The sequence below is a fragment of the Camelus ferus genome, chromosome 15 (assembly GCF_009834535.1).
Source record: "Camelus ferus isolate YT-003-E chromosome 15, BCGSAC_Cfer_1.0, whole genome shotgun sequence".
Lineage (NCBI taxonomy): Eukaryota > Metazoa > Chordata > Mammalia > Artiodactyla > Camelidae > Camelus > Camelus ferus.
In genome coordinates, this window is record NC_045710.1 from 41,337,494 (window position 1) to 41,348,066 (window position 10,573).

The 10,573-nt window shown below is 34.8% G+C and overlaps 1 pseudogene; it reads right to left on the reverse strand.

Moving 5' to 3' along the window:
- Positions 1–9,544: 9,544 nt before the first annotated feature.
- LOC102505043 lies at positions 9,545–10,342 on the reverse strand (annotated as a pseudogene).
- Between the last annotated feature and the right edge of the window lie 231 nt (positions 10,343–10,573).

Consider the following 10,573-nt stretch of genomic DNA (forward strand, 5'->3'; position numbering starts at 1 on the left):
TAGTTGTCTGGAGCAGAGTGAGGGATACTCAGTCCTAACTGTTTAACCAAACTCCATACTCCAGCAAGATTTTTCCAAAAATGCTGGCAATCGAGCAAGTTTCTGCAGGAAAGTGGAAGAGGAAAAATACCTTACGGTATATTGGAGAAGAATAATAACTGAACTGAACTAGCTTTTTGCAATTTATGTTTTCAATATCCACCAAGCAAACTTCCGCACCAAACTGGAGCATTCAAATTCCAGCTCAAAAGAGCTTTCTCTCCCTCGGAGAACTTCTGTTGGTTGTGATGTTGCTTTCTGGATTCTATGTTCCCTTCTATAATTTCTCTAGGGTTAATTCTGGGCAAATAAGTAGCTACTCATTCTAATTCTTATTCCTAGCAAGTATCAGATCTATCATTACATATCTTTACACTAAAACTGGCACATTTCCTGTAATATAATAGATATATAATAAATGCTTTCCAGTGAGGAAGTAGAATTCCTTTTTCATCTTGCTTCTCAGGGGTTTTGACTTCCTGAGATTTTTCTTTTTTTCCCAGTTCTACACTTCCTACTCAATTCAAGCCTCCCTCAAGCTTAGCACACAGTTTCTGAGCTAGGTTCCTAAATTTTACACATATTATGCTTGCCTCACTAGTTTTATAGCACACGATTTACTAAATTTATTCTCTCGGGCTTATATAGAGGAACGAATTACTTTAGCTAGAGAAAATGTGATTTTAATCAGTTAGGTCAATTGATTGCTTACGTTGAGCTTTGTGACAGAGTAAAATTGATATTTATTGTTAATTGTCAAAAACTGCATTCAGGACCAGGGAGTAAAATGTAGGTTTGCTGCATCTATGTGTGTGTGGAAGTGGCAGTTAAAGAAGACAAGACTCATGTATCTGATGTTCCTTGACATTAATTTATGAAAGGATAGTTGCCTCTAATATATTAACAGCTCAGAGTGTCAGAAACTATATTTTTAAATTCTTAATTATGAAATACCCATAAAAAATTAAATGCTGTAAAAATAATGATTTTAAAAAACACCTGCATACTCAGACAGGTTAAGACTTTAAAAATTATATTATTTAGATGTTCCTTATATTATTCTTCCCAATTTATCTCCTTAACTATCCACTCCATGTTAAGCTGTATCCTAACTTCAGTGTCTTTGTGCTACTTTACAGTTTTCCACATATTTGTGCATCTTGAAGCAATATTGTGTTTAATTTTGAAGCTTACAAAATTTAAACTAATGCAATCATATCGTAAGTATTATTGTATAAGTTGCAACCTTAGGTTAACATTATATTTTTTATAATTCCTATCAATGCAATACTTCTGGGGTTTTTTTTTTCATTTTTACTGGAGTAGACTGTTTTCTTAATAAATGTTTTATTTATTTATGTTTGATTATTTATAGACATTTAGTTAGTTAACTAATATTTAGTTAAAATGGACAATACTACTTAAAATACTCCTTTATGTGTCTTCCATATAAACATAAGAATTTTTCTAGGGAGAACTCCTAGGTCATAAGCTATCTTCATATTCTACTGAAACAATTATTCCATGGTTTTCTATACTGGCTTCTGATCTCCCAAGTCATCTCACATGTCTTTATTCTCAGTCTAGAATGACCCAAATGAATCATTAAACAGAACTCACTCCTTATCATTCTTAATCACTTATGCTATTCCCAAATCAGAGTTCTATCAGAGAGAAGTACTGCATAATTAGATATGATTCTAAAAAAATCAATGCATGGCTAATTTGATCATTTTGGCATTCTTTATAACAAATATTCTTCACTGCCCAATTTATCCAGTTATAGCAATTGATTCTGATAACATAGACAGCTAAATTAGATTCTTAAATATGTCTAAATGCTTCAATCACATTTCTCTTCCATGGACACATAGACATCTGGTCTCTATAAAGCAGAACAGAATGAGTATTTTACATTAGTACAAGATCATAATTTTTTATGGATTTTCACAATGAAGGAAGATACCTGCTGGCAAAGAGATTTTCCACCTAGATGTCTATCATTTGCACGGAAGGTTTATGGGGGAGAGAAAGTTATTTTCACGTGTTGTTTAGGAGATCTTTCAGCCTGGTTTTTTGTCTCCTCTTATTATATTACATGCTCAATGTATATTTCTCTGAATATTATTCGTATAGCATATTAATACCATACATCCCTTATCTCATAACTCATTAAATTTGAAGGTTCACGACTGGATTAACAATATCTTCAAGAGGAAGTAAAAAAAATTATGTATACACATTTTAACTACCCCCAGATTGTATATTTTTATCCACAAAATTACATATTCCTTTTTTATTCAGTAGTCTAATTTAAGTTTAAGTGTAAGCCTTGCTTACATTTAGAGCATAAAGATTCTATTGTTCTGAGCATATTTTATGTGTCTATTGGCCATCTGCATTTCCTCTTTGGAAAAATGTCTATTCAGTTCTTCTGCCCACATTTTAATTAGGTTGTTCATTTGTTGTTGTTGTTGAGTTATATTAGCTGTTTATATATATTGGATATTAACCCCTATCAGTCATATCATTTATAAACATTTTCTCTCATTCAGTAGGTTATCTTTTCATTTTATTGATTTTTTTGTTTTTTGGGGTTTTTTGCTGTGCAAAAGCTTTTAAGTTTAATTAGGTCCTGTTTGTTTATTTTTGCTTTTATTTCCTTTGCTTTAGGAGACAAATCCAAAAAAATGTTGCTACAATTAATGACAGAGAGTGTTCTGCCTATGTTTTCCCCTAGGAGTTTTATAGGTAGGAGGGGCAGACTCACAATATAATCAAGTCCCACACCCCCTGGGTAGGAGACCTACAAACTGGAGAATAATTATATTGCAGAGGTTCTCCCCCAGGAGTGAGTTCTGAGCCCCATGTCAGGCTCCCCAGCCCGGGGGCCCTGCACTGGGAAGCCTAGCTCCCAGATCATTAGCATTGCTAATCATCAGGGAAATGCAAATCAAAATCACAATGAGATATTACCTCACACCTGTCAGAAAGGCTACCATCAAAAAGGATACAAGTAACAAATGTTGGTAAAAATATGGAGAAAAGAGAACCCTCCTACACAGTTAGTAGGAATGTAAACTGGTGCAGCCACTGTGGAAAAAAACCAAGAACAGAACTACCATATCACTGAGCAATTCCACTGCCCAAGTATATCTGAAAGAAACAAAAATGAAAAAGATACATGCACCCCAATGTTCACAGCAGAATTATTTACAATGATCAAGCTATGGAAGCAACTTAGTGTCCATCAACAAATGAATAGATGGAATACTACTCAACCGTAAAAAGAATGAAATATTGCCATTTGCAACAACTTGGATGGATTTGGAGAGTATTATGCTTAGTGAAATAAGTCAGACAGAGAAAGGCAAATACTGTATGATATCACTTATGTGTGGAATCTAAAAAATACAACAAACTAGTGAATATAACAAAAAAAAAAAAAAGCTGAGGGGTGGGTTAGCTCAGTGCTAGAGTGCATGCTTAGCATTCATGGAATTCAATCTCCAGTACCTCCATTAAAAAAAAAAAAGAGAAGCACACATGTTGTGCTTCTGTGTATACTAAAAAAAAATAAAAGTGTAGTCACTGGTACAGAGAGCAAACTGTGGTTACCAGTAGAGAGAGGGAATGGGAGAGGGGCAACAGAGGGGCAGGGGATCAAGAGGTACAAACTATTATGTATAAAGTAAGCTACAAGGACATACTGTACAATATGGGAAATATATCCAATATTTTATAATAACTATAAATGGAGTATAACTTAAAATTTTTGAATCACTATATTGTACATTTGTAACATATAAAATTGCACATCAACTATACTTCGATAAAAAAAATTCTATTGTTCTATATTTGGCCATTATTGGACACCACATTTATCAAAATACGTGCATGCATACAGATTCTTATTATAAAGGTCAGCAAAATATTGCCTGTGGACCAAATGTGACATATCATCTGGTTTTGTAAATAAAGTTTTATTGGAACATAGTAACACCTATTCATTAACATATTCTCTATGGTTGTGTTGGCATTTTAATACAGAGTTGAGAAGACAGAAGCCATACGACCAACAAAGCCTAAAATATTTACTATCTAGTTCTTATAAAAAAAAAAAAGTTGATGCTGCCTGCATTAGTATATCAGGATTGACAATATAATTTCAAAGAATACTGGAAAAAATGGAATTGTTTCTGAATTTCCCTCTTAATCTTGTTGCTTTCTTTCATTTGCTCATTTAACTTTCTCCCCTTAATTTATGTATCTCTGGATGTTAAACTGGACTTCTTAGAAACTAGTGGGATTTTGATTGATAGATGTTTGGAATCTGATTAATATTTGGTTTCAGCACTGAGGTAGTCATTTGAGCTGTACACCAAGTATTCTGATTCTTTCCCCCTGGGCATGTAGCAGGAGTACAATTCTTCGCTGGCTTGAAATGAGGTAAAGCAATGTAACATGGGTTGGCCAATAAAATATGAATGGAAATAAGACATAATTTTTTTGGACAGAAGTATAATATTCCCAACTTTATTTTTTCCCCGCTACTAGGGCACTCAAATGGCCACTAAAGTCAGAGCCTCTTGCTGATAGGTAAAGATAAGGAGTGAGAAATAAGCTTTGTTGTTTTAAGCCATTGAGATGCTGAGACAGTTCACTACCAGAAGCATAGCCATATTTATCTTGATTAATACAAAAACTGGTTCAAGATGTGGGATGTTGCCACTGCAGGGAATGGTGGTTGGTGAGACAACAGTTTTTAGAGAATGGGAGGATGGTGATCAGTGACAAGCAACAATAAAACACTTGGTAAAACTCTCACCTATAGTAATTTGAGTGGTAGACAATGTACCAATGAGCTTACAGCTTTAGGTGAAGAGACTGGAAAACAGTATGTTAATATTATAAATTGGTGATTAGAGGAGTCCTTTGACAATATAATAACAGATACATGTAAATTCAGAAAGTAAATGGTCAATTTTCAAACAGTATTGAAAGAGAATAGAAGAAAATCCAGAGATGTAGAGTTTAAAGAGTTAGTAGGGAAAAAAAAAAAAAAGGCTTTTGAGCAGTAAGTCAAATAAAATGCAAATAAAAGTCAAATAAGTCTAATAAAATTCAGCCAGCATCACAGTAAAAGTAGATGAAATCTTTAAATGTCACACTTAATCACCCAGTGTTAGTCAAAACCTCTTCCATGGGTTTAGTTGTTTCCGAGTTAGTCTTTTGAATCTGACAAAATTGTTCAGTGAAAAAAAAGACTAAACGTACAACTGGCCGTGTAATCTTGATAGGAAAGGAGTGTCACTTCTGGGAAGAAGACTCATGGGTCAGTGCATTTCACAACATCCTGTCTTCCTGACCTCAGTAACCGCAGATTACATATGTCTAAAATGAGTCTCCATCATCCTGGGTCCCTAAATGACTACTGAGTAGAAGCCCTTCCTGATTCACAAAATACAGGTAAGATGAGAGTGGTCAACTTTATTAAGCAACTGAGACTGTGGATTTTCTTTGTTTCTTCACCATAACACAGCCTATCCTGACTCCAATCATTGCTTATCTTAGAAAGTTTATTACCTAACCTAAAACACACAGTGATTCCCATTGCCTTAATTGAATACAAGAAATGATAAGTAATCCAGAATATCATAATTTTATCTGAATACTGCATCATGGTGTAATTAAAAAAAACATTTCAAATAACAATTGTCAATGTGCTTTAGACAAAAATGTCCAGGAATGCATGTGCAGTTATGCAAGTTGGGTTTATTATCATTTATTATCAATGAGGAAGAACACACACATGGAGGACAGTGGCGTCTCAGTAAGAAGTTGTTAAAAAATACTTATTACAGGATTTAGGCTTTGGTTAGTGATTTGGGGGAGGGTCTACAGTAGCAGGATATGCTTTAGGTTGGATGCTGTCAGAAAGCAGGGGCAATTCTACGAAAAGTTATCTCAATAAATTCTATCTATGGGAAGAAAAAATTAGAGAGAAGATAAGGTTGTCATTGGTAAAGTAGCAGTTAATCATTTTGGTCAAGAAAGGAAGCATTTGGTATTTTCTGAGTTGCACAGTGACTGTTTCTGTTTGTGCTTGGACAAAATTATGAAGTGGTCTTGCTTTGTCTCACTTATCTTGGCCTCAGAGTAACTTTGTCTGAGATTAAAACTCTGTGAAATTTTTTTATATCTAATAGAATAACATAGCCTAGCTGTAAGTGCAAGGACATTTTTTTGAATGTCATAGATTGCTCTTTTCTTTTTCTTTTTCAACCTGAAAATACAAATTCAAGTTTGAGATACCGTTTGACATCACCAAGAAGATAAGTTAACTGTGGTTCTAATAGGATAAGAAATATTTTTCATACATGGTTTAAGTGTCCACATGTATAAATAAGATGACTATATTACAGAATATTCTTTTTTATGGAATGGGAACGTTTTCCCCTTCAAATGTATTTCTCCTCCAGTCTTTCCTGTCTCAGTAAATGGCATCTCCATTTACCCTATTGCTTATGCCAAAAACTTTACAGTTATTCTGTTTTCTTTCATTTCCTCACTCTACACATACAGTCTATCCATCATCAAATGCTGCTGGTTCTACCTTCCAAATATATTCCAAATGTCACTGTTTTTCATCACCTGTTATCATTTGGCCCATCAGTTCTCAACTATACTGCCATAATACGTTTTCTGACCTTCCTGCTTCAACAAGAGGAAGCAGGGGAGAGAGGGGAAGGAAAGAGAGAGAAAGAGAGAATATAAAATAGAAAAAATAAGGAAAGACTATTTCTAGTTGGTTACCTAAGGTATTGGGGAATTAGGTTGAAGCATTTTAGTATATAAAGTGCATGCTTTAATATACATAGTCTTATAAACTTGATTTTAATTGAATAATACTTTAATAATTACAAAACACAATTAAATTGAAATGTAATCACCAAACAAAATTTTTAAAGGACTTTTCCTATTCACATCTATTGGAAAGTTCATAAAACAATGACAACCTGGTAGCAAAGAATATTTTTAGTGCCCATACTTTGGTCTCATATCATTTTCCTATAAAATGAACCAAAGTTCTTTTAAAGTGCCAGTGACTGTGTAATGTCTGCATGGAAGCTTTTATCTTGGATAGCGAAAAAAGAGATCTCAAACTCACTGCTAGGGTCGTGCCAAAGGACTCAGTAGTAATTGAAGAGTCTCACTCTGGGTGAAGATGGGGAAATTTGAGCATCAAAAAAGATTCTTTAAATACCTAAAATACATTTAAATACACCAGTTCATCATGATGCTAAAAAACGCTAAGTGCTCATTGTTTGAATATTCTGGTAAATTGACTCATTATGATGTGAAGTAAATTTAAAAAATTAAATATATATCCTACCATTTTCTACCATAACTGTGTTTTTGTTTTTTGTTTTTGATAACCACACAGCAGACAAAAGAGAGAGAATTTCAGATAATAAAATAATAGGATAAATAAACTTATATTATCATTCTATATACTCTAATGAATCAATCTAGGTATTAATCAACAATTACTGTTAACATCAGAAAACAAGAAAAACCGATATTATGTGCCTCATTTTAGATAAACACAACACTATTATCTATGAAATAGCATTGTTAGAAAAAGAGAAATTGATAAATCTGAATTACTTCAAGCCTCCAGTTCTAATCTATATAAACATACATGAGAGCGTTGGTTTGCATATTTGGGAATTTACCAGGTGAAATCTGAAACTGGCCCCTATACAGGGAAGGGAGGAAGAGATCTGAGAATGAGGCAGAGCACTCCAGATGGGTAGGTGGTAGGTTTAATAAGCAAGGGGACTTAGTTACCAGGTTTGTCCTCGGCAGCTGCAAGACGAGTAGATCTTCACATTCACCCACTAGAATCTGAAAAGTTTATTTAGAGGCTTTAACAGGGTTCAGTCATGTACACTGTCCAGATGGTCTCAGAAATACATTTCTCTCTCAAAGCTGTGTCTTTGAAAACAGCTCCAGCTGTGGGAACAGTGGGTGGAACCTACATTTAAGGACAGAGGAGGGGTGAGGAGACTCTGATTGCCCAGCGCCAGCTCGCAGGTAACTGCTGGTCACATCCTCTCAATAACTCTTCCAACAAAGAGAGAAGAGCGTGTTAAAGGACACATGAGGGATGCAACCAGCAAAAAGTGAACTACAGGATACGGCTGATCTTGTTTCTGATTCAACGAATAAGCTTCAAATAATACAGAAAAAGATAAAGATGGAGAGAAACAGAAACTCTGCCCTCTAACTAACAAGGCCCATCAGGTGAAACAAGATGACATACTGAAAACACCCAGCTTGTTCTGCAGAGTACCAGAGAAACCCCAGATAAGGAGACAACTTGCTGACAGTCCCTGACTAAGCCTCACACACAGGAGCACTGAGGAACTAGAATGACATAGTGAACTTTAGACGTGACAGGACAAAAACCCACTGCGTGTTGCATAAGGAACCCTGCTGAATTTGCACATGCAACCCATGATGCAGTATGGAGAACAGTCACACCTGCACAGAGAGTTCCTGAAACTTGCAATTTGCTTTCCACCAATCATCTCTGGGCCTCCTCCCCGCTTGCTCCCTGCTTCCATGATAAATCCCCCCATTCAAATCTTATCCAAGAGACAGATCTGGTCACTGGCCTCCCTGCTTGGGTGCCCTGAAATAAAGCCTTTTCTCTCTGCAAAAGATCGTTGCCTTGATATTTGGTCTATCCATTGTGCAGAAGCCAAGGAGTCACTTGCTCTGCTATAAAACCTTTAGAACTTAGTTGGTTCCTGATTTTAAAAAAAGAAATTGTAAAAATAATTGTGGTATTTGTGAGAAATTGGAAAAACTTAAACAATGATCAAATCTTTTCTGATATTAAGAATTTATTGTTGAATTTTTAGAATAATAATGATATCATGGGTATCTTTAAAAGAAGCTATTAACTTTCAGAGAAACATACTGAAATATTTACAGAAGAAATAATACAGCCTATATCTGCTCAGAAATGATAAGAGGAAGTAGGTAGGTATATAAATGAACACATGATTCCAGGTATTGATTACTGTTGATGATGGATAATGGTGAAGAACTGGACTATGGTCTTCTTTATATTTCTATATAAGGTTAAATTTTTCTACAATAAATAATTTAAAATAAATATAAAACCAAAGCAACATAATATAAAATATATAAGTAAAGTTTATGAGATAAGAAAACTCAATTGTGTTCCTTTAGTTATCAGGTCATTTGCTAAGTGTTTTGAATTTAAAATTAGACAAAATGTCATATTTGAGGTTTCATGCTTTTAGTATATTTTTTGTTGGTAGAGCTGTTTTCACAGCAGTAGAATTTACATTTTTTGGCAAAACTTCTCATGTGTCAGTACTTTTCATGTTGTACACATCAAATTACAATAAAAGGACAACTATAAACAAGATGCAGTTCCTTAACTATTTTTAACAGCCCAACTATATCATAGTAAGCCAAATCTATATTCCACCATCAAGTGGGGTTCTTTCATTACTTCAGTATGATGGATCATTAAGAGTATCTTAAAAACCAGTAGTTTCATCATTACCGCTCAAAACCCAGTGGAAGAATTGAGCTAGGAAAAAAATGGAAGATCCTGAGCATGCTGCATCACTTCAAATTCCATTTGTAATTTTTGTAGTGCAAATAGACTCTGAATGTTTCTTAATGTGGATAAATTCATTTTATTTAGGTTGAGCATTTTATTTTGGTATATTAGTCAGCTGGGGCTGCCATAAAAAATACTACCAACTGGGTGGTCTAAACAACAGACATTTATTTTCCCAAATTCTGAAGGTTAGAAGTTTGAAATCAAGATGCTGGCAGGACTGGTTTCTCCTAAGGCCTCTGTCCTTGGCTCACAGACAGCTGCGTTCTGTGTCCTCACACGGCCTTTGTGCTTGCACATGTCTGGTGTCTCTTCCTCTTCTTATAGGGATTTAAGTCACTGGATCAGGGCCCTTATGACCCATTTAATCCGAATTACCTCCTTAAAGGCCCTGTCTCCAAATGTAGTCACCCTGGGAGCTAGAAATTCAGTATATGAATTTGGGGGATACAATTCAGTATACAATAAGCTGAAACTTTTTTCTAATAATTCAAGATGATGCCTAGGAAAAAGTTAGTTTTTCACACAAGAAAAACCTTTCTAAAGATCATGATTTTCAAAAGGTCCAATGGCTAAAAGTTCAGTAACTGAAACACTATCCTTTAGCTGAGATCTAAGTCCTCCGGCATCCATTTTTCAGCCTGCTCTGCACACAGCCTCTCAGCCCACTGATGTCAGCCAGCCGCTCACTTCTAACTTAGGGGGTTGATTCTCCACATCTGTTGGCATATGTTTTTTTAAAAATGTGCACGGATTTGTGGTCAAAATATTTAAAAGTTACAGATAGCAAATAAACATATGACAAGATGCATTAGGGAAATGCAAATTAAAGCAACAAGGAGATACCACTGTACACCTATCAGA